Here is a 25,923-nt window from a genome sequence, read left to right as displayed (position 1 = left end):
GGGAAGGGACCTTTGTTCTACACGTTATAGTTGGTTGCACTAGTATTGTTAGACAACGGAGACTGAAAGAGGGTCTCATGAGCTCGATACAGCAGTCACAAAGAGATGATGTACGGAGCACTGAAACTTTTCAGACACTCATTGCCAGTCACAGATCTGGGTTGAATCCATCATCGTTCTTTAGCTCACTTCGCCACCACAGTTCAGACCCAGCCATTTGCAAATCCGTTTTGATCCTGTTCCTTATGGAAATACCAGCCGAATTGTCAAGCCAGGTCTTCCCTGGACCGGAAACAAGCACCCTGGGACCGGTTTCAGGGTCACACCCCTCATCAGCCAGGCTAGCTAGAATCCAGTGGCAAAATGAGCAAGGGAACCACATCTGTGCATACCCTGTAAATTTAGGGCAAACAAAGCAAACACAAAGAGATGACGGACGGAGCACTGAAACTTTTCAAACACTCACCCCCAGTCACAGATCTTGGTTGAATCCATCGTCTTTCTTTAGCTCACTTCGCCTCCCCAGTTCAGACCCAGCCATATGCAAAGTGATAGCAGTGACATCTTCTCAGATTACACTATTCTCATGTCAACCCCCGTAGAGAACTGGGCCTTCTCAATCCTGCCGTAGAACGATGAATGGCTTGGAGACCGCATCAAACGTGGACTGGTTATACAATACATCAAATGTCTGCAACCAGATGGGGTGATGCTCCAGGAGACTCACCTGAATTAGACCAGATACTGGATTTCTTGGGAGGGAGGTGGTGTTGGCACAAGCGGGATACACCTCTGGGTCTGGAATGTCGCGATTCTAATTAAGAAGTCACCCCCCCCCCCCTTTGAAGTTACACGTACATGGATTGATCGATATGGTAGCTACGTAGGCGTGATGGGCAGATGGGGCCGACGTGTGCGAACACTTGTGTCTGTGCTCCACCCAGACTACAAGCTCATACGTTGCCCAAAGTGACAGATATCCTTTTGGAGACCTCGGCGTCCCTTCATGTGATAGAGAGCAACTTCAATGACATAATGCACATGACTGTGGACGAGTGGCCTGGTCCACCGGCAAACACTACCACGTTGGCATGTTTCACCTACACTCTTGGACTGACGGATGTATGGAGATCCCAACACCCACATGACAGACACTACTAATACTTTACAGGGGCACACAGTCCACTCCAGACTAGATTATATGTTTGTGCCAACAGACGAGCTGGGAGAAATCAGTCAGGCTGACTACCTCGCAAGAGGATTGTAGGACCACTCACCAATATGGGTATGCATTGGAATTAAGACCCAGGACATACATGCACAATAGAGACTTAATGCTTGGGACCTGCAAAATGGTGCCACTGTGCGCGGTGTCTGGGCGGACCCTAAGGTGGTCTTTGAAGAAAATAAGGCAAATGTTGCCTCTGGAGTCACCTTATGGAAGGTATACAAAATGGTGCTGAGAGATGGGGCCCAAAACCGAAAAACATTGGAAAAGAAAAAAGGCTTGGATCATCTGGAGCAGTTAGAACGTCAGATAATTGACCTGGAAGAGCAAGCTATAGTCTAGCCTGGCCCACTAATCTCCTGGCAACTGGATGCTCTTAGACTGGAATATCAAGACCTAGCTCCAGAAGCCACCAAAGCCGCTCACCACTGACTACGAGATTAGCGACAAAGTAGGGAAACTGCTGACATGGCTGAACAAAAAGTGGAGAGTAGGTGGGTAAGATCCATTGTAGAAGACTAGGGAGTTACTCACTCCACTGATGAACAGATAGCAATAGTGTTTGCTTCTTACTACAGAACATTCTATGAGACAAGACCTCATAGTGGCTCTTCTGAAATAGATAAATAGCTGACTGATATTCAGAGCCCCACACTAGACGAGGACGAGATGAAGGACCTGGACAGCGACTTGACAAATATGGAAGTTAATAATGCAGTGACTAAGATGCGCCCAGGTAGGACACAGTTTGGGCTGGACTGTTCCCATTGGGCGCAGGGTCAAGACTGATTTGCATATGGCTGGGTCCAAACTGGAATGGCATGGTGAGCAAAAAAACGATGGATTTTGGCCCAGATCTCTATACTGGGGTTAATGTATGACATTGTTCGGCATTCTGTCCATTAATTGTTCTTTTTGCATTTGTCACCCCCAGTGGGACTGGTATGCCCAGACGTGGATCCCGTGCTCTCCATGCCACTGGAGTCAAGCTATCCTGGGTGATGAAGGGTGCTGAAAGCCCAAAACCGGTCCTAGGATGCTTGTTTCCAGTCCAGGGAAGACCTGGCCTGGCAGTTCGGGCTGGACTGTTCCCATTGGGCGCAGGATCAAGACTGATTTGCATGTGGCTGGGTCCAATTCTGGAATGGCATGGTGAGCAAAAACGATGGATTTAGGCCAGATCTCTGTACTGGGGTGAATGTATGACATTGTTCTGCATTCTGTCCATCAATTGTTTTTTTTGCACGGGTAGGACACCAGGCCTGAATGGCATACAGGCCGAGCTATATAAACAATGTCAGATTTACTGAGTCCCCACCTGCTAGGCCTCTTTACGGATGCCACTAAAGATGGTATTCTCCCACTGGACCTCCGGACTGATACGATTGTGACAATATATAAGGAAGGTAAACCAAGGGATAGGTGCGACTCGTACTGTCTTATTTCCTTACTGAACACTGAGGTGAAGGTACTTGCGACCATTTTGGACACAGGGCTCCTGCGCGTCATAACTGTGCTGGTCCACCGAGACCAATCTGGATTCATGCCCGGACAGACGGCCCAATGGAATCTCCGCAGAACGCATAACTGGCTGATGGCAGTCAAGGTCCGCAACGCTCCCCATGTCTTACTGTCATTAGAGTCTGAAAAAGCATTTGACACTGTACATTGGTCCTTCCTGGACTCTACTTTGGCCAAGTTTGGAATGGGTCCAAAGTTCCGGTAATGGGTGGCACTGTGGTACAACTCCCCCAGGGTGGCAGTGTGGGTGAATGGTAGACTCTGGACTTCCCTATCCATTGTGGGACTTGACAGGGGTGCCCTTTGTCCCCACTCCTGTTTGCATTGATAGTAGAATCCTTAGCATGCTGGGTTAGACAGCACCAGGGGGTGCGAGGCTTCAGTACCATTCCAAATAATACTGCAGAGGAGAGGATATTCCTCTACGCAGCCGATATTCTCCACTTTGTAACGGAACCCACCACCACGATTTTCACTCTTTTCCAAACAATCGACATGCATGGATGGTACTCAGGCTATTAAATGAACTGAAACAAATCTATAGTGTACAGCCCCAGGCAGGTAGTGGAAGGGCCTCCTCTACCAGGGGAATTGCAACTGGTCACAGAGGGTTTTAAATACCTGGATATATACCTCACACCCCATAGAGTTATGCTGCAATCACAATGTCCAGAGAGTGCTGACTAAATTTAAAGGTGACACAGACCAGTGGAAAGCCTTGCCACTCACAATAATGGGCCAAGCTCCCCTTTTCAAAATGATTAGCCTGCCACAGTTCCTGTACGTCTTTCAGATTTACCATCTTCTCCCTGAACAATAATTAGAGAAATAGACTCAGAACTACACTCCGTGCTATGGTTAGGGAGGCACCCACGTATTACTCTATGAGCATTACAACATATCCATACAACGGTGGGCTAGCTCCGCCGTATATTGAGGCTTACTATTGGGCAGTGCAACTGACCCCGATCAACGACTGGATACACGTGGCAGGAGATCACCCCACATATAGGTTAGAGTGGGAGACAAGAATACCCCGCACATTCTTCACTATTTATATGGGGGCAAGGAAACACTTGGACTGCTCCCTGCAAAGCAAGTTACCCTAGAAGTGTGGGAGAGAGCGTCTAGAATACTGAGGGGGGGGCCCATAGGATCACTAGGGCAACGCCACTGTGGAAACTGAACTGGCTCAGAGATCTGGGTAAGTTGTGGGGATTTGGAACATGGGATGGTCAGGGGATCACTAATGTGGGAGCCATCTATGACAAGGGTGTACTCAAACCTATTTCTGCCTTCTGCGCCAAATTCAAACTTCATACATCCCAATTTATTAAATGCGCCCAGCTACGCCACACGTAGCTGGCGAAGAGACTGGGAGGGAAGGGATACTCTACCATGCGCCACTGGATGGGCGACTATTGCAAGAACTACACCCGACTAAAGCAGTGTCGCTCACATACAAGATATTGAACAACAATATGCCAGATGACATTGGCAAACTCTGGGAGGTGTTGATCAAAGCACGATTACGCCTCATTCAGTATAAGATCCCTTATTCGGTTATACTATGATGGGGTCAGGCTACACAAAATAGGTTGTGCTGAAAATCCGAGCTGTCAGCGCTGTAGGCGAGAAGTACGAGATTTCTATCACACACTATGGAACTGCCCAAATATACAGACTTATTGGGAATTGAGCATCAGGGAACTGAATACTGTGCTGCAGATATCTTTCCCTATGGACCCGATGTTCATCCTCCTGGGGGTTCCAAGCAAGGTAGATATTGCTAGTCTTCAGTTGCTGTTCAGTGCCTTAGGCCTGGTGGCGGCAAAGCGGGATGTAGCAAGACGCTTCGGTCGTACAGGACTCACCGACACTACACGAGTGGAAAAGAGTCATGGACATATACATGGTGGCTGAAAGGGTCACATATAAGAGATGGGGTTGTCCAACAAAATTCTGAAAGGTATGGGGTAGTTGGCTAAACCACTATGGACTGGACCTGCAAGGTGAGGCCAAACAAGTCCCTAATGAAGGGGAATTATAATGACTTCAACCCTTTAGCCAAGAGAAACTGCAATGTCGATATTGCGTAGGAACAGTGTCATTGCCTGAAATTGGGGGATGGAGTAAAACACCATTGTACAATATGATGTTCATTAAAACGGTGTGTTCATAAAGGCAAAGATTATTTGAGCACTAGTGTCCATCCCATGTGCGCAGTTTGTTTTGGCTTTGCAGATAGTATTTTGTTCATGAAACTTGAAATAAAATTAAGAAAATAAATTTTAAAAACAACCTTTGCACAAGTGGCAACTTTAGCAAGTAGACACTTTGTTGCCCAAAGTTTTCCAGTGATTGTTTACGGTTGTGGCCACAACACAGGCTCCTGCCTTCCAGGTAGGATGTGTGAATGACTCTGAGAAGGGACCACAAAGGGCTTTCTTTTGGGCAAGGCATGATTTTTTCCTAGCACGAAGGCAAAAGTGGGTGTGAGCCAGAAAGAGGGCTTCAAGGGGAAGCCAACTTTGAAGGGAAAATAGTGGACACAAGAGAAGGCCTGCTCTTTTGTTCTAGCAGACAGGTTGGTGTCAATCACAGAGAAGGGGAAGCTATTGTCAAACCAGTTTTTTCATGGGCATGTAGCTCCTATGTAGCCACACCTCTGGGTTGGGCTAGGGAACTCCATACACCCAAGAGAAGGGTTCTGCCATGTTGGGAGTGGGCACAATAGTGCATTCTGGGTTAGCTAGCAAGATGCCACACTTCACAAGAAGTCATCACAAAGCAGCAATTGGCTAGTAGTAGCCACATTCCCAACTAATTGGGCATTCAAGGACACTCCTGACACCCAGACTTCAGATCATGCCTGTACTAAAGAGTGGACATAAGGACTGCCCTGCTGTTCCCATGACCCAGCAAAGACAGGCTGAACCACGCCTGGACTTCACTTGCTGCGACTTAGGCTAGCAAAGAGAGGACTGTGACTATGGTGTGCTGCTCAGGAAAAAAGCTATCACCAAGCCTCACACAGAAGAAATGGCTCCAAGAGTTGGCTCACTTCCTCTTCCTCTTACAGTTACAGGGCCACAAAAACTGAAGAGGCCTGCCATGGCGAGTTCGTAGCCAAGATTGCCTGACCGCCAATGTGCAGCCTGGAAAACTGAACCCCTACACTCAAAATTTGCACTTGAGTCTGCTGGACCCAGGATAGTGCAGTTTAGAAACCTAACAGAAGTTACCACCAGTTAATGGGAACTGCTGTTTTTACTGCTTTTGCTGCAACCGGACACCGGTAGACAAGTAGACCAGTGGCAACTGGTTTTTGGATGGACTTCAACCGGACGCTGAGGGTCATTGCACCCCTGTCACCAAAGTGGCCCTACAATGTTTGTGGACCAAGGAGTAGCCCCAGGAAGACCCCTATCACAGGACCAGCATCCTCTGTATTCTGTATCCTTTGCATTTGGATCACTCCATTGAAGTCTATGGCATTTCGCCCACAGAGCCTGGAACTGGAATGGAGACTGCTCTGCCTGCAAGGTAAATGTTCAGCCAAGCCTCTTTGGACTCTGTGACTCCTCCCTGCTAGAGTTGATCACCCAAAGTGAGCTAGTGTAGTAGTTTATAACTTTATCAAAGGTTTCCAAAGTTTGTCCGCAAGTGTGGTCTATTATTTATTGTGTTGAATGAAAAAGAAGTGATTTATTGTTCCTTTAACAGTTTACATCTCCAGAACTCACCTGTGGATTTATGATGTTGAGGTGGTAATTAAAAAATAAAAAGTACAATAAATTGGTGTCGGATTTTTATTGATCTTGTTTCATTTCTTACTCAACTCTTTTCATACTTTCTAATGCTTTACACTTGTTCCTTTGACCAATTCTGTCTGTTCAGAGCCACAGCTATCCAGGGTTAAGCTAATGTTGTTCAAACTAATCTGATTGGACCCTGTACAGGTAATGAATTTATTACACTGTGAGATCTCACAACCACACCATTTTATGGCAGAGGTGGTACTTTTGCCAATGACCCATCTTTCTGGTCCCCGAGATGGGCAGTAGATTTGGGCTGTGTACCTAAGCCGGTTGACAAAGCCAAAAATCTGGGTGCCGTCATAGATAATAAGCTTTCCTTTGCTAGTCAGATTAATGCATTGACCTCCTCCACGTTTTTCATCCTCAGGAAAATCAAGAAAATCTTAGCTTTTATTCCCGTAAACTCACAGAAAATGGTTAAATCTGCCTTGGTGATGGCCAGGCTATCCTATTGTAATGGATTATACTTGAATTTTCAGCAACAACACCTAAAACAATTGCAGCTATTACAAAAAACGCAGCTAGAGTTCTTTCATGTACTCCTAAATCTGTCTCGGAGTAAAGTTATTCAAAAGCTGCACCGGTTACCAGTTAAAGACAGGATAAAATGTAAGGCCCTGTGTTTCACTTCTAAGGCGCTGGAGAACCAGGGACCATCTTATTTGGCCCAGAAATTCAGATGGTATATTCCTAATAGATCACTTAGATCAGCTAACTCTAAAACATTGGTGGTACCAGGATTCAAGAAAATGAACTGGGGTGGTAGAAGCTTTTTGTCAGGAACAGTGGCAATCTGGAATGAACTCCCTTTTTCGGCTGTGTTCTGCCACCACTTTGCAGATGTTAAGAAAGATGTTGAAAACATGGCTCTTCAGCAATTCAGATCTTTGTTAGGGCATACTTCCATTGAGCTAACTCTTGTAAACTAGCACCAGGACAACTAACGGTAACAGTGCGCTTAATAAATCCATTAACAGTAACATATAATAAATCACTTTCCTCACAGCCTTGAATGGCCAAAAGTGGTCATTGGGAGTTATGGTTCCCTTTCACATCCAAGATAGCAGAGGCCAGCTGAGGGAGCCATTGCGGTCAGGGATATTATAGTTGATTGTGGGATGGAGCATAGCTTGGCCTTTAGAAGGACAAGTGGCCATTCATTTGTTTTATGGGCGGTCAAGGGTGAGGTGCTAATTTCTTCTGGGAAGCTCTGGAGACAGCAGGACACTTTGGACCAGAAAGAGTAATGTGGCCCATTGGGTGATTTGCTTACAGGAGTGAGGACCAGCAGAGTGATGGGTTTAGTATAAAAACAAGGCACAGCTACTTCCAGTGATACGCTTCAGTTAGCAATGGGTTGTATATGGACTGGGATATCTGCATATTGATGACAAGGAAGTTCAGATGGAAAAAGGGATGTCAGACTTACCGGTTGATGCTCTCCCAATGCTGAGAGAACAAGAGGGCAGTAGACCAGGTTGCTTCTTGAATGAATGAGATTATAGAGGAGTGAGATTGGCGGAATGAGATTTGTAGGGAGTGAGAGAGTGCGTTCAGAAGATGAGAGGTTACAGCTCGGGAGCCAACACACCAGAGCTCCTAATTCTTCAGTGATTTTTATTGAGTGGGTGAAAGGAATGAAGGTGATTTATCAATCATTTTCTTTGTAATCCAGGTATATGGTTTTAGTAGGGTGGACATTTGTGCTCTGGATGACATGAGATTCAAACCATAGGAACACAAGAATATGGCTTCTGAAAAAAATAAATTGCATGACATCAATGTGATCTTTCAGTGTACCGACCAGCATTAGCTCAATAACATCCCATCAGAAATCATGTTCTGTGTAGCACAAAAATATCTAACTCCTGCAGCTGCGGCAAGTTATGGCTTTTATGCCAGTGGTTTTGAGCCATGTAGGCATTTCTCTCCCTATTGTTTCAGGGACCATTTGACATGTCTCTTCCCAATCATAGAGGTGGGTTTCCCCTCCTACCAAGTTAATTCTACAGCTTCCCAAAAAAGCCTAGGATGATTCTGAGAAATCTATATGCTGTTTCTTTGCAATGAAGGCTGTAACCCACCTCCCAAACAAGTAGGGTAGGCATGTCTAAGGAGGAAAGGGAGGTTTCTGGTGGCCTGGTTAAGTGCTTGTGGTGGAGGACAGATTCTGTAGAATTGAAGAAGATGGGGCTCTGGTCCTATCTGGGGCGAATGAGAATGGTGTGGAGCATAGTGAGGAAGGAGTGGATGACTAGGTGGCAGGGTGCGAATCTGGGGGGAGCAGGTTATTGAGAATTTGCTAAAGCATCTTGAGAGCACTGAACTGCTCTGTAGTATTAGTGCCCACAAGCAGAGGTCCTGTGGTACTACAAGTCATGGCTACATGTTTAGAGCAGCAAGTGCAAGACTTGCTGGGCCATTTTACCAATCCGGCTATCGTGTAAACACAATTTTGCGATCACTGTGTAATTCTATTTCACTAGTAATGTCTCTCCTTCCATGAGTTTTCTTCCTTTCTTTTTTGATCTTCCGAATCCTCTACCTCTTTGAATTAAGACTGTTTAAGGGGTTGGCCTTCTCTTTCCCACCCTATGCCTTTTGTCCATGCTTCAACTCTGTAGTATGCTTGCTAGGTAAGCACAGTCCTGGGCACACGTGATGGGGATACAATGTTGGTGCAGCAATCTTTTTAAAGGTCAAAAGTTTCTGAGGTGTGATCTTTAGAGATATTTAATCAAGAAAATCAAAATGAAATCAAACAATCAGCCGAAAAGTGTTTCGTCACAGTGCAGTAAGCCTGTGACTCTTCAGGGCTGAGGAGGATACAAAATATGGGGTAAGGAGAGTTCGAAAAACAATTGGAGAAACACATTTGAATGGAACAACAAACCCCGATGGGACGTGGGAAAGGGGATCACCATAAGTGTAAGCTGAGCATGTGGTTCAAGAAAAGGCATGAGTGAAACAAGTGACTTCATAGTGCGCATGCCGCTTTCATAGTGTGGTCACCATGATGATAGCGCGGGAAAGCAAGGTTCATAAGTGGTGTGACATTGTTAAAAATCATCAACAAGTAGATGCCTGTGATGCCGTGTGACAAGGTGGGCGTCCTGTGCTGATGACGGTAAGGCTAAATGTGTGGGTAACTGACAAAGCACACTGAGGCTCGCCAGATGACTGTGCTGGAAATTATGGGAAAAAGTCGAACTTGGTTACAACGGTCAAGTGCTATTCCAAATATCAGGTGTTGATGCCTGGGGTGGGTAACCGATAAGACACATAGTAGAGTAAGATCCGCTGAAAGCGTATCTGAGCGGTCAAGGTTGCGGGTAGACCTAAGGGAAAAGTAATCCCAGGGCAAGCTCGATTGAGTAAATACCTGCGTAATGTTTGAAAGGTCCGTATGTGGGGTCCATAAAACAACATGGGAAGAAGAGGGCGAGGATGAGCGGTGTAAACAGGCCAGGTGGAAAGCTGGTGCCCTCAGATGGGCGCCGAATGGTAGAGACCTGAAGTGTCTACAGATAAAGAAACGGTGCTCACCTCAGTGCCGGTGATATTTCCAACCCGGCCTGGGGTTGTGGAGGAGCTTGGTCGGGCAGTGCGCCTACTGTGGTGCTCAGTACGGAAGGTGGAGCGTGGAATTCCAATGTCTCTAGAACTGTATTGCGGGCTGTTGCGCCGCGATCGGGATAACCTGGATTCTGCAAATAAAGGGAACAGGTATAGTGCCAGTGATGTCACGGGACCGGGAATGGGAGGGGGGGGGTTTATTCCTACCCTGAGAAGAAGGTATCAGACCATCCACAGTCTGGTAACTGTGCAGGAAAGGTGATCCTTCGTGCAGCGTGTAAATGGGTCCGCTGCTGCAAGAAGGAGTGTAATTAAAGTCGAGGGAGAAAAGCGGTTGAGGGCCTCATGAGCGTGATAACGTTGGGAATCTTACCCTGTAGAATCTTTGGCGACGGTGCTTCAGGCAATACTGACAATGGGAAGGCGGGTGCACCAATCTAATGACAGAGGGGAAGCGAGAGAAAGGAAACCAACGTTGGAGGCTGAGCTGCTGTACTATGAGGACAATGGAAAACAACTATTGAACTCTGACAGCGGCCGTCAGGCACTATGGAGGAGTATGGCTTACCTGCTATTCCTGTGGCAGCGGTGGCGAGACACTGGTTCTGCTGATGCATTCGGATGCGGAAGTAGTCCGAACCGATCGTCTCTCTAATGTACTAACGCGGCTAGTAACGACTAGACCGCGCGCTGTTGCATGACAAAGGCCAGGAGGCGTGGCCCTGTGTATTCACTGTGAGAAGCTATGCACACCATGCGTGTCTCTGATGGTGTGATAGGAAATAGCAGTGCGCATTTGTGGACTGCAAGAGGATTAAAATGAACATGAGTGCGAGAAGCATTAGTGGGGCTAGACTAGTGACGAGGCATCCCATGAGTGCGTGGCATCCCATGAGTACGCATATGAGTCACCGGCCGTGTGGCTGACGCATACAATAAAATTACATGAGGACCGACTGAGAGAATGTTCTGAAAGAATGGGGTAATGTGCTTCGGGTAGAATCAGAGGAAACTAAGTGGGGAGGACAAGAAATAAAGGGAAGGGCGAAATGAAGTTGCTAGGATATCAGCAACCTTTTGAATCAACCTATGGGCGTGAGGGCAACTGGGGCATGAGTAAGGGGCGGAAGGACAGTACAAAAGAAGGTAACGGCTGGGAGAGTGGGTGAGGAAAAACATCGATATAAGAGAAGCACCGGTGAGTAGGGACTCACATTAGTGTGCTGTGTATGGTCTAACTGGATCTATAATTGTCCATGTTGTGAGGGGTGACCAGTAAGGGGGCAAGGTAGATCATGTGGTTAGTAGCATGCAGTGCACTAGTGTCATGTGTTGTGAGGACACATATGGGTGGTATGTGCATCCATAATACAGACTATAAGTGGCCATATTGCAGTAACCAACTTATACATTTACAAAACTGAACTGAGAATAGCCAACATGCAGTTTATTGCTGGTTAATCATTCGCCCAGGAAGTAGTGTAGTTCATGATCTGTGTTGAGTCCGTGTTGCACGGTCTGTAGGCGCATGATCCATGTTGCTTCCAGGCGTCTGAGTCTTCGTTCTCTGTTACCACCCCTGGTGTTGACTGGTGCCACATCAAATCTGAAAAAGGTTAATCGTTTTTTGGCACCTTGGTTATGGCAAGTTGCTGCATGTACTGCCATGGGATATCTGGTGTCTTGGTGGTGCAGAGCTCTGATGTGTTCTCCAATGTGCTCTTTTAATGATCCTATCATGCTACCTATGTACCAGAGTTTACAGACGCACTAGAGAATGTATACCACTAATTTGGTATTACAGTTGATGTTGTACTTGATATGGTAAGGTAGTTTGTTCTTGGTTGTGACAGTTTTGACCCGGTGCTGAGCTAGCCTGCATACTCTGCAGCAGCCACATTTGAAGAACCCCAGGGAATGGTTAGTAAGCCATGTGTGGTTGGTGAGCGGGCCTGGCTCACTCGGGCTGAGTCTAGTTTTGAGTGTTCTGCCTTTTCTGTAGGTGATTTGAGGTCAGTTGGTGATGATTTCTCTGGTTGTAGTGTCTGCCAGTAGAATTCCCCAGTGTTTGTTGAGGCTTTTCCTCATCGCTATGCCCATGTCACTGTAGTCTGTAATGAGTCTGACGGGTTGGTCATGTTCACTGATTCTTTGTTGGTTGTGTAGTGTCTCCTGCCTTTGGATGTTGTTGATTCTCTTTTCGGCTATGTGTATGATGCGAGCGTTGTAACCTCTTGCCTTAAATCTGTGTTTCATGTTGGCCAAGCATTTTTTAAACTCACGTTCCTCGCTGCAATTTCTCCTGGCTCTGATGAATTCCCCGTAGGGGATTGAATTGATTTGATGGGACGGGTGGGAGCTTTCAGCATGCTGTTTCCTTCCTGTATAGTCTACTGTGTAGTGTGTCTGACTTAATGTAGATTTCAACATCTAGAAAGGTGATGCTAGAGGTGCTTGAATTATTTGTGAATCGCATGTTCATGTCGTTGGAGTTCAGATGTGTACAGAATTCATCAAGTCTGTCCTGTGACCCTGACCAGAGTAAGAGACAATCATCTATATAGCGTCCCCAGCAGATTATAGAGTCCACCCATGGTGCTCCTTTAGGGCTCCAGATCCATTTGGATTCCAAGACACCCATGTATAGGTTGGCAAAGCAGGGTGAGAATTTTGAGCCCATGGCCACTCCCTTGTTCTGTTTGTACTAGATGTTGTCGTACATGAAAAAGTTATTGTTCAAGATGATATCCATCATTTCCACTTGCATGTTTGTGTGTTGCCACAAGGTGGCTGGTCTGTTGTGAAGTAAGTTGGTGATAGCTTCCAGCCCTAAATCTGGTTCAATGGTGGTGTACAGGGAAACCACATCGAGGGTGGCCAGGATCATACCTTGTTGCCATTGGACATCAGCTAAGATATTCAAGATGTGTTTAGTGTCTTGTATGTGCGATGGTAAGTTTTTGACCATGGCGCCAAGAAAAAGTTCCACATATTGTGCGAGCCTCTCTGTGGGGCTGCCAATGCCTGATGCCATTGGTCTCCCTGGTGGAAATGGTTCTGACTCGTGTATCTTGGGCACGGTATACAGCCAAGGGAATGATGGTTTATGAACCTTAAGGTAGAGATGTTCATGTTCGTATATGAGACCCAACGAGCGCCAGTCGGATAGGCTTTTGTTGATTTTAGTGACTAAAGTGGCTGTGGGGTTGTAGGTGAGCTGTTCATAACACAATGTGTCATGTAATTGAGACAAGGTTTCGTTGGGATAATCTGTTCGGTTCATGGCCACCACTTTCCCGCCTTAGTCAGCTTCTTTGATTATGATGTCTGTGTTCATAGTGAGAGTTTTCAATGCTACTCATTCTTCTCTTTGTAGGTTGTCTCTAGTCCTATTCTTCATATTTGATGTTTTGTGTTCGTGCCTATCCATGTCTGTCAAAACTAGGTTATAGAATGTGTCGATGGAGTCGCTCCCTGGGAGTATCGGCGTCCATTGGGACTTGGTTTTAAGACCACTGTTAAGGGAAAGGTCAGTATCTATGTCAAGGTCCTGGAGAAGATTCTCAATGTTGATGGGTGTTTCGTCTGAGTCAGTGATAGATAGAAGTAGATGGGTATCTTGGATATCCCTAATACTTCGCATGCCAGATGGGTAGTCTGAGCAAATGTTTTTGATGTTCTTTGTGGTGGGTGGGGTACCACTGAAGTGTTTTTTGATCTTTAAACTGCTGATGAATTTGAACAGGTGTACCTTTTGTCTGCAGGCATCTCCCTGTTCGTGGGGGTTTACTAAGTAGAGAGATCAACGGGGGTTATTGGGTAGTTCCCCCGACTTGGCAGCACCGTATATACTCAAAACACCATTCACACAAAACGCACACTAGTCTGACCGCCAATCTTCCCGATTGTACCAAAAAACCCTAACCCCAGTTGTTTATGCTTGCTAAGTCTCCAGGTTTAGCAGTGCTTTGGTTGATACCCTTGGAATGTGTAGACAAGTCTTGTGAGGACAAAAAATGGTGTTGGGCTCCGGATGTGAATAAGACTCCCCTAAGTAAACTCCTATGAATCTTCCAGCACCCTTATTCCCTGGTAATCTTCCCCCTAATGCAACCTCGAACAAGGATTGAGTAAGGAAAGGTGGGAGATGACCTTTTCGCTTGGTCACTTTCCATCAATCCCAGTATTAAAGTGTCAAATGTACCCTGCGCAAGCATGCAGCAACCATGTAGTTAAAGGGAAACTATTATCCTAATGTCATTTGGTTAGTATTGAAAATGGATCTGGAGGATGACAGAGTAACCTAGGAGGGAGGATTCCTCTGTCACTTAGGTCATGACCATTACAATTTGTCACCTCTCCTTGGTGCCACATTTTTTCTACCCATGCCCATAATGCTCAGAGGTAATATAGTTTTCCAAATTGTGGAGGTCTGATGGTAGTGGACGCACGCCTTTTTGATGGATACTTCTAACGCTCAAATCCTGACTTTTAGAATACTACCCGGTAGCCAGACTGTGTCCGTAAGCTTCTTTCAGGATTACTCCTGTGTGCTACTAAGTAGCTCTGTACCACTCTAGAAGGGATGAAGCAGAGCCTCATATAAGCAGCACCTCTCCTTGCCAGTGTCCGTTCCTTTCTTTCTGTGCCTTTAAACGTGCGTCCAGAGCTTCACTTTTGATGCCATTCAGATGATTCCTAAACAAGAATTCAGTGTCCGTGTGCAAGGGAGGATGGCTCCCCCTAAAAAAACACAATGCCACGACTGAAAGACAGCGAAGCCAGTCACTGATCCGTGTCAGGTGTGCATTTTGTATTTGGGCTACAGGTACAACTTGAAGGTATGCAATTAATGCACCCTCATGCATGTGAAGGTGATCCAGGACTGTGAAGCCAAGTTGTATGGCGCTGAAGTGGTTGCCACTCCCCATACGTCTGCGTCAATGCACAGACTACCTTACCTTCAGAAAACTGCTGAAGACTTCACTCTTCTAATTCGATCTCCCTCTTTCGCTTATGTGGTCACAGAGCTGAGATACCCTTATGGGTTGATTCGTGCGCTTTACAAGTGAAATAAAGAAATAATGCATCCTCATGGGACCTCAGTCAAATTACTGCCAGTGGATCCATCCGCTGTTCCATCTGACCCCTTAGGATTTGTCACAGGCCCAGTACTGACTCTGCTGCAGACTTTCACACCGGCAGCACAGTCTCCATTGATTCCTCCTTCAGCGATGCCGGCTCAGCTGCCACCGGCATTGGAGGAGTATCTGGGTCTGGCTCAGTCTTCCCTCCCGAACCGGCTTTGACATGAGTTCAACTAAGGTCGTGCTTTGAACTTCCTACAGCATCACCATTTAACCAGAGTCTGATTCTGTATTACAGCAGATGCATTCAAAGAGGCTCCATTGTCTTTTTTGGCTCCGATTCTCACCAAAGCTTGCAACCACCCACAGACGATAATGTTGAGGTAGGGGATGATTTCCCCCCTCATCATGATAATTACATTTTTTGCAAGGACCTACAGGAAACCAGTGGACTTGATGCTTTTTCCTCATACATGGTTGAATTTGCCTTTTGGACCGCTAACAGAAGAGAATGCTCAGTTTGCTGTGGTAATCTGATGAGTGTCTGAGGTCTTAGACCTACAAATGCCCTCTGTCAAGGTGAAGACAAATGTCCTTATAAACATTTTACAGCCAGGGCTAGACAGATCTGCTTCTGTTCAATAAAGCATGACAACCATGATTTCCTCACTAAGCCTGGTTGTGCAGGCTTCCACCAGTGATGTGATCCCCAATTATTTTCCTACTCCTCCTCAAATAGAGACTCCCAGAAGAAGAAAGGAGTTAGGAAAATGCATGCTTTCTTCAATATAGCCTGTCATTGAATTCATCCAATGCAGTTTGTTTATTGGGCTGATCTACACATGCCCTCTGGGACATGGCCAGCAGTCTTGTAAGACCTTGAGCCTTTCTCCTGACACTATCCAAGGTGGTCAAGATGGGTTTAAATAAGTGATTTGTTCAGCCTTGATATTATGGATAGTATGGGATGGATGGTTGGCACCAGTGTAGTGCTTCATTGCCATTCTTGAATGCAATACACCTTTCGCTGGAGATGTAATGCTTTTCTTATAGATATGCCTTTCGATGGCTCACACCTGTTCGCCTTCTTCCAAACTGTTTCCTCGCCAAGTTTGGAAATTCTGAGGCTACTGTAGGGGCTTGGAATATAGGCAATGTCAGTCTCCCTAGCCCATCTAGCGGTCGACTCAGTCTTTTCGAGGCCAGGGGCATGGATCTGGCAGGCAGTGTGCATGTCACCATTCAACCGGAATCTGGTTCTGTGCAGGATGCATATTTAGAGGCCCATTGTCTTTTTGCCTTCCAGTCCCCTTGCCCTACTGCAACATTCTCTGAGCTGTTTTAGCGATGTAAAGCCACACTGAGGGAGGTAGGATCCAGTTCTTTCTCTCAGGGTCGCTATCCTGCACATCGACTGATGGGTCCTCCAAATTGTTCAGCATGGCTATGCCCTACCTTTCTTCATGTTCCGCCTCACTTTTCTCCATCACCAGAACAGCTCTCTTCTCAATGGAAGACTTATCCATGGTAATACAAGAGATCAAGAATTACTCCTGAAAGGAGCCATCAAGAGGTTTTCGGAGTTAGGGGCGTGTTGTTACTCTTGCTTATTTCCTCATGCCAAAGATGGATGGAGGCCTTTGGCCTATCTTAGATCTTCATTCTCTGAATGCCTTCTTGTGGAAGGACAAATTCAAAAGGCTGACACTGGCCCAGATTGTGGTTTCTCTGGACCGAAATGACTTGGATGGTATCCTAGATGCGTAGTTTCATAAATGTGTCCCTCAGATCCTGGCTAGATCTTTTTGCCACTATAAAGAACAGGCACTGTCCACAGGTGTGCTTATTAAAGTTTCTGCAAAGGCAGAAGCAGGCAGGCCTATGTGTCAGCTGCATTTGTCAGGAGCTGGGCAAGTAAAATTCAGAAGTCAGGAAGGAGGTGAGCACAACCCTCATCTACTCTTTGAAGCTCAGGAAGGGCTGAGTAAACCTCCCCCCCAGGACATCCTGCTCAGAAGAAGACCACGCTGTCCCACACCAGAGGCACTTGTGTTCGCTTGTCTGAAAGGAATACACAACACAGCACAAGAGAGCCATTCACAATAATGTGACTCAGGACACTGGCATAAAGGCACATTCAGTTTATGTAGAAAATTGCAACTTTCTAAAAGTTGTATTTTCAGAAGAGTAACTTAAAAATCTGACTTTACCATTTGAAGTTACAATTCAAATGAGTGGAAAAAACCAATATCTGAGTGGAAGAAGTATTTCTCGGTCTGTTCCCAAACTGAAGTTATGACTTAAGTGTAATAAGGTAACCAAATGTTAGTCTATGCGTCAGATAGCCTTGCTACAGTGAAACAATTTTAGAAGTTTTTCACTGTCAGGACAAGTAAACCTTAAATACGAATGTCATACTTTTTAAACACCGTGTACTTTTCCATATGAGCCTTTTGGGCCTACCTTAGGGGTGATTCATTAGCATTAAAAAGGAAGATTTAGGTCTGGTGAAAGGTTTATTTTGCCAGGTCGGAATAATGGACTACAAACTGCACTGGCAGGCCTGAGACATGTTTTTTGAGGGCTACTTTAGTGGGTGGCACAATGATTGCTGCAGGCCCAAAAGTAACATTTAATTTACAGGCCCTGGGTACAATTGGTTCCATTGACTAGGAATGTATAAGTACATTAAATGTACCACGCTGGAGTAGGCCTATTTTACCAAGTCTAAGAGGAAGAGCACAAACATTTTAGCAGGGAAGAAGGCAAAACTCTGGGACGACCCTGTAGAATGGGCCCGGTCCAACAGTCTCTAAAACAACAATTCTGCATGTTAATCACTTGCGATTCTGACCTTATTTCTGTCCTACAGGACTGACTATTTACCCTTGAGGTTATGTCCAAAATCAAATATGCACATCCAACAACTGTGGTTTAGATAATATCTACTTTTTGTATTCAGGTCATCCAAACCCAAGATATACCAGACATGCTTTCTATTTACAGACACATGTGCCCAAAACCTTTCCTATATTCTATAATCTGTTTTATCGGATTTCTAAGGCCACGGTACACTCGACAATACAACCATTAACCACCACCATTCTATTGTTTTCAGACAGCGCACCATAAAAAGAATCTAGGGTTCCACCAGGAGCAGAAGAAAGCACTTGAGCACACTAAGAAATTCCAAATACACTATTATGCCATCAACTAATGCTCAAACCCACAGGAATGTCACATTACTGATCGTAACAAAGCATATATCAAGAACACATTGCATAGTGTTATGTCCTAACTCTTGTACAACTCAGACACACTACATCAAAATCGAACATCATCTGGTGCAGTTAAGGATTTTATTTGTAAGCCTTCTAGATTGGACCTAATAACAGAGCTATGGCATGGTCTTTGCAATATCATCCCTAAATCATGTTTTATCCACGCTGATCTCTTTAACTTCGCTAATAACATCCTTTCCTCCTTTTAGAACAGATTTACTCCTCAAGAAAGCTCTGGTTAACATCACACCTACACTCTGGCTTGGAGTGCAGCTATTTTCTAGAATGCATGTGTCACACTAGAACAAAACACTTAATGCACCTTCACAATATGCACATTATACACAGTCATTGCCACAAGCACCCAACCCATATCTAATAACCCATAAATTAGCTCCATCATTCCATGCACACCGTCAAATGGTTCGACAGAACTCGTAAATCCATTATGTTCAAAACACATCACCCACGCTATTTAGTTGGCTAAGAAAGCCAAACCAACAGCACTGTTGCCACGCAAACATACATTAAAGAAAAAAACACTGTTGTGCGAATTTGTGTAATTTTCTTTTGCCTAATTATGAAGAAATATGCAATATTATACTTCATTATGTGAAAGGCATATCTGGCATTTAGCGCTGTATTTTAGCGTGGAATGTGTGATGTGAAGACGCATTTCAGCTAAATAGTGCCCAAAACACAGGTGCTGTGAACAAGAGCTGCTTGCGTTCTGATCGTTCTCATAGACATGCCCAATAATTTTGCCCCTTACAAGGAGTACTTAAATAATGTAGCATAACTGCGAGGATTTCATGTAACAAGGGTAATGCAAATTCCCCAAAATTACACAAAATAAGCTGGCATAATTTACATTTCCCAATTTATAAAAAAAAGATAAATCTAGCATAAACACACTATCACAACATATTCCTTCATGATTATGTTTTCATATTAATAAGCGTAGACAGAGAAGACTTTATTCTGGTCCATCAATGGAAAACCAATCACCCAATCCAAAAAGAAAAACATGAGTCCTTTAGCATTCATACACAAGTGCCCTTTACAAAGACCAAACACAATCTATCTTCAGACTGATTTATGCAATTCACATCTACACTAAACACTGAACATTTTCTCTACTGATCTTACACAAGCACCCACCGGAGATCATTGATTAACGACCTTGCTATTTCCGTATGAAGGAAGGCCCACAAAGCCATAGATTCTCTTATTACTTCCTACGTACAGCCCAAACCTACCTGTTCCTTGCTTACAGTTGCACCCTGGTGGCAGTAGAGGGCTTTTTGAATAACGAAAAGGCACATGTGCTGATCTAACTCCAGTCCTAAGATATTGGGGGAAAGTGCAACTTTACCCACAATTTTATAGCATGACAGGGAGGCCAACATTATGCAAATCTCCTTTATTGCCCCAGCTCAGCAGCAACAATTGAAGAATATAGAACTTCAATGAACATTCCAATTTGCTATAAAGTCCCCCCACAACCAGCCATCTTCCTTCTTTGTTGCTGCTGCTCACAAAGATAAGTATACTCCTTACGAGTTTAGCGCTTTAGAGATTCTTTCATTACTATTGTATGTTGCTTAGCTAGAATAACTTAAACTCCTTGAAGGTTAATGTGGAAATGAAGTAACGTGGATGGGTAAGTTCATAAGTTTATTCTCATACAGCCCCACACCAGTGTGCGGTTCGCAAGTCAAGGTTGGAATGTAGTTATGACAGTTGACAGCTGGGAAGGAATGAGGGTTAGGAGAGTGGAACGTTGGGGAACCAATGGGAAGGGGGCAATCACAATGGGTGCTTTCGCGCAGGAGAGACAGTGCATAGTTACTTTCACGCGCTGGGTGCAGCGCGTGACATTGATCGTGAATACATTACAACACATCTTCCTCTCTTGAATGTTTAACAACAAAGCAATTATTCACAAACAAAATCATCAAAACGTCTGGGTTTGTTGATGGTTCTGCCAAACCTTCCTCTGAGACTGTGATGGTCTGACACCACCTCAGTATCCGAATGAGGATTGCTACTGGTTCTTCCAAACCTACCCCGAAACCATGACTGTCAAACCTGACTTCAGAATTAGAATGTGAATCACCATTATTGCTCTGATCAAGCCCAGGAGCGCGAGGACTGACTTCATCATGCTGGTCTAGAGTGTGACAATCTGTGGAGTTAGCGGTGGGTGGAGGACTGCTGTCATGCACATCTTCATTTCTGGAAAACAACTTCTTGTTAAAGGGCATGGAACTGTGACCCCTTTCAAGTTCGTCATAATCAACCCACAAATCTTTATTGGTACTATTGGGCTGGCATTGACTTGACCCAACTTTATTAGTAATATTAGGCTTATATTGACTCAGCTCTTTTCTCGCTGAATGACATTTAGTCACCCTGTTCATATGCCAGACCTTGCCATCACTGAGTCTGGCTGCGTTGCTGTAAAGTTTGCTGATGCGAAGGGGAGCGGTGAATCTGCTTACTCCCTTCCTGACTTTCCTTTCGAGGCGAACTTTGACCAGATCACCAATCCTGAAAGAATGTTCTTTGACACCATGTCTGGTGTTGTACCAATCTTTTTAGCACTTTTGTGCCATTTCTATGTTGTTTAGGATGGTTTCAGGCGACCACTCAATCTGTTTGGAAGTAGGTATCCAACCTAGGTTTCTGCTCAGGGGTTGTCTGCTCCTCATGAGGACAAAAGGTGATTCATTGGTGCTGGCACATGGGGAGATCCTGTATGCCCAAATGAGTTTGAATATTTCCCCTTCCCAGTTGAGGTTGGAATTCCTGGACAATTGTATATTCCCTTTAATGACTCGATTAAAACGTTCGACGAGGCCATTACCTTCAGGATGGTAGAGTGAGGTGGTGTGGTGTGGTGTGGTGGGTGATACAATTTCTTTCTAAGAATGACTTGAATGACTCGAAAGAGAATTGAGGGCCATTATCAGTGAACAAGTACTTGGGTAACCCTTGGTTCAAGAATAGCTAGTCTAGAAAAGAAATGACTGAAGAGCTGTCTGCACTTGAAACGATTTTTATCACGGGCCATTTGGAGAAGGGATACATGACCACCAGAATGTACTTGATCACACCATTATGACCTTCAATGGGCCCAGTAATGTCCAAACCTATCCTCTCCCATGGCATTCCAGGAGGATTGAGGGGAGAAAGAGGAACTCTGGAGGTTTTCAGGCTCTTGTCTGAGTCATTGCAGCTCACGCAGTCTCTAATCAGGACTTCAATCTGCTTGTTGATTCCAGGCCACCAATAACTGTTTGACTCTCTGCTTGGTTTTCGAGATACCTAGGTGACCTACATGGCATTGGCTGAGGATTTTATCTCTGAGCGTGATAGAGGCAATTGCTTTACCAATTCTGTACAGTACCCCACTTTCCAAACGTAGTTCATTTCTAATCTCACATTGGATTTTTCAAGTGAAGCACCGATTTTACCCATAAAATGCGGCTTCCACACATTTTCGTTAACGGGGAACCAGAGTCGGCCATAATGTTCATAGGCACCCCACCCATTCTAATTTCACAAATTGGTTTCTTGACTCTAGTGGGAGCAAGTTCCAGTATGTCATATTCAATCGAGAACACATAGTTAATCTTGTCTGACTCCGAGTCATCTGAATTCTCCGACCTGGAGTCGTCCTCATCTAGGCTGTGTTTCATTGGCTTGCTACGTCTGAAGGATTTTCTATTGCATACTTTTGCGAAATGCCCTGTCAAACCACACGATGTGCACTTTTGAAGTCTGCGAAGTGGGACGAAGACCCACAACGATAGCATCTTCGTTCAGTGTCATCATTGTATTTCTTGGCGTGTACCTTCTTGTGGGCGTGTTTTTTCTTTTTGGGTTCACCTTTCTGGTAACCATCACTTAAATTCTGGCGAGAACTTTCCTTGGACCTGAGTTTGCTAGCATTGGATGTGTTGACTGCTTTTACCACATTGGGCTCCTCTAGAACAGCTTTGGCACATCTGCCCGTAAGTTCCGCTTTTATAACCAAGGCAACCACTTCTTTCAATGGTGATTCACCGATTACCCAAAGTTTTTCCTGGATGTTGGGGTTACTAGCGTGCATTATTATTTGGTTACGTATGAACTCTTCTTGTAATTGCCCGAATCTGCACTTTAAGGCTAATGTATTTAAAGCAGAGACATATTGATCGATGCTCTCATCTTTACCCTGTTCCCTTCTTGAAAATCTGTAGCGGTTTACAGCAACGCATACTATGGGTGAAAAATGAGCATCCAAGTCATCCAAAGCGTGCTGAAACACATCATCACCCTCCCTAACTTTCTTCTCTATTCTCTTGTACGTTTCTAAGCCTCCTGGACCCAAACAATACAATAATACTTTCTTTTTCTTTACCGGAGTGAAATCTTCACCCTCAACTGTTTCAATGTAGTTACAGAAATATTCCTTCCACTCCTTCCCTGGCATGCATGGTTCACCTTTGAGTGGAAGAAAGGCTTGTGGCTGGGAGAGATTCAATTAGCTTAAGGCACACATTTTGAACAAATATGTAAAGAATGCGCTGTAAAATGTGGTGCCTGAAGAAAGTGTGCGTGTCACTGTGAGTGGAAACACACTGTAGATATGAAAGGTATGCGTATCACTGAGACAGGTGACACACAAAAAGGTTCGGATGTCGGTGATAATGTCACAATCTCACAAAATGCGCTGAAATGTTTCATTGAACCAAGGAACGTATGGACTTGTGGGTGAAAGTGTGCACGTTACTTTGAGTGGAAATACACTATTTATTTGATGAGTGTGCGCATCACTGAAACAGGCAACATACAGAAGTTCAATCATAGCTGTGAAATTGATGGAATCAAGATGGCGCCGGACGTGTGTGTTTCACTGCCGTCATCACGCTATTCAGATGCTGTGAGGGAAGCGTCAGGGCTGAAGGAAGGTGGGGGGTGCAATGACAGGAAAATCAGCTGCGCGCAGGGTCGGTGAGAGGCCACAGATCGTATTATTGATGCGGAAGCAGGCGTCGTCCTGACAAGAAGACTAAGTGACGTTGATCGTGAATACATTACAACAGTTAACTGTTTATACTCTATTGAACTAAATTTCTATCATTCCTGACATTGATTTACTTTAGTCTTAATCTCTCTACTGTCCCAACCTTTGGGCTAATGGGCTAAATACCCCCTTTTTTTTCTTCTACCCTCCCTTCCCTTTCCCTCTGGTTTTCTTCTGACCCAGATTAGGCTGTATCCCACATATATTTACTTTCAAAACTGCCTACCGGCCGTCAGGGAGCGGGCGTGATCAAGCACCTCTTCCCAAGCGATCCTTCTCGAGGCTTGCGACCCTGCGACCTTCTTGCTCTGCGGCCTCTCAAAACAATACGTTTTGTGCCCCGATGGCCCCTCACAGCGATATGCTTCGTGCCCAATGCTCACCATTACTCCAAATCCGGCTCTTCAGGCAGGGGGGTAGATTGCGCCGATCCGGCCCCCTCAGTGATCGCGCTTGCAAAGGAGGGCCGCCTTCACTTCATTACAGGAAAGCACCTTGTCAGGCACCCACGCACGTTCAATATGTGCATGGCGGCCATTTTAGGTGCTTGGGTCAAACACAATACCCTGAACGAATACGGCCATTTTACACGTTGGGACCCTGCTAACAGATGATTTCTTGATGCATTTTTTATAACGGCAGTTACAACAATAACCAATAACTGCCTCGGTTTATCCTACAGCTGTTTTACCTGACACGCCTCTCCCACGCTAGGTAGGAAATTACTGCCAAGGACTCTACTAGGCTCTTTTCACAAAAAAAAAAGAGGGGAGTCATCAAGGGTTAATTACCCATCTTATTAAATATTTTCTAAAGTATTTATACGATCCTATACAGTTCCCCATCTTACTAATACTTTCTAAAGGATTTATAAATCCTATTAACAATGTCTGCACCCCCACCTCAACCAAATATTGAGGATAAATTGGAGGAGCTGGTTAATAAGGCTCGAAAAGGTTTTGGGCTCAATTGATGAAACCATTACTAAGAAATCGGACTCCATCTCCAAATCACACCCTTCTAGTAGTAAACAAGTAGGAGCAGCTAAGGCTCCAAAGAAGAGGGCTTCTGGAGGAAATGAGCGAAAGGGTGCAACGAAAAGCAAAACCTCCATCCCCTCATCACGCTCTCATGGTGGTGACAAGACCGGTGCTTTGGGCACCCCAGACGGGCAAGATAAGGGCCCTGAGCTCCTAATCCACATCGACGGCAATGACAGTGACGAACCAGAGATCGAGCTCTCTTGCTCTTCTGAGTTCAATACGGATGTCGAAGAAGTGGAAGTAAGGGGAACAGGAAGTTCTGAGGAGGCATCCAAGGCCTCTGGATCCAAAATGGGAATCGTGGATCCATTTGAAGAGGAAATGTTCGATCCTCTATTGATCAATCATCCCTTATCACCGGAGTGAACTCCATCCCAACATGTAGCGGACTACCTCTCATTTTGGCTGAGAAAAGAAATTCCCAATGAGGTTAGGTCCAGACTACGGTCAGAATGTCCACGTCCTTCACTACCTGATAAAGTGGCTAAAACTCCTGAACTTGACCTTAAGGTGGTAGCCTTTATAGCAAAGAACGCTAAAGACCCTAGGAAAGGCATGGGTAAAGGGCTAAAGTCCTGCCAAGGTTGCCTTCTCGATACAATAGGCCCACTTACAAAAATATTCGAGATGGCTGAGTCAGCATACCTAGGGGATACCCCATCGACCCTAAAGAGCTAAGAGAATGGGTCCAAAGGAAAATATGCCTCATAGACAACGCCAATACTGTGAGAAGTTGGCCTGATATATGCTGTCCACTAGTTATAGTGGGCACCTTGTATCAGTCCAAACAACCCCTTATTGGTTATAGGTTAAAGACCACCTTTATTAAAAGCTATCCTAGTGGTAGCTATGGTGAGCAGCCTTCAGGCTAAGTCTTGAAGGTATGTAAAGCAGCTTGTTTTACCAGTCTATAATCTCTAGAGTCACTAACTGAAAGATATCCACACCAGGTAAATATATATATATATATATATTCACTGAAAAAACCATGGGTTTCACACACGTTATAGTTAGGAATTAGCATTTAAAAAACCTTAGAAATTCAGTGAAAAAACCATAGGTTTCACACACGTTATAGTTAGGAATTAGCATTTAAAAAACCTTAGAAATTCAGTGAAAAAACCATAGGTTTCACACATGTTATAGTTAGCTGGACATTTTACTCGTAAAAAACCAATGAAATTCCCCCGTTATAGTTAGTTCAGCTAACTATAACTCGCGCGCCCGCAATGCACTGCTGATGACGTCACATATTACATCACTCATGACATGGTCAGTGACATCACTCATGA

At 44.9% G+C, this 25,923-nt stretch overlaps 1 long non-coding RNA gene across 1 annotated transcript; it reads right to left on the bottom strand.

Moving 5' to 3' along the window:
* Positions 1–8,874: 8,874 nt before the first annotated feature.
* LOC146820885 (uncharacterized) lies at positions 8,875–10,756 on the bottom strand. The gene is made up of 3 exons (XR_014963060.1): positions 10,715–10,756; positions 10,520–10,583; positions 8,875–9,386 (listed from the first exon to the last, which is right to left on the bottom strand). It is a non-coding gene; the product is annotated as an uncharacterized LOC146820885 (long non-coding RNA).
* Between the last annotated feature and the right edge of the window lie 15,167 nt (positions 10,757–25,923).

This window comes from Triturus cristatus, chromosome 6 (assembly GCF_964204655.1).
Source record: "Triturus cristatus chromosome 6, aTriCri1.1, whole genome shotgun sequence".
Taxonomy (NCBI): domain Eukaryota; kingdom Metazoa; phylum Chordata; class Amphibia; order Caudata; family Salamandridae; genus Triturus; species Triturus cristatus.
The sequence above is the reverse complement of the archived record's forward strand: the minus strand, read 5'-3'. Positions and strand labels throughout refer to the sequence as shown.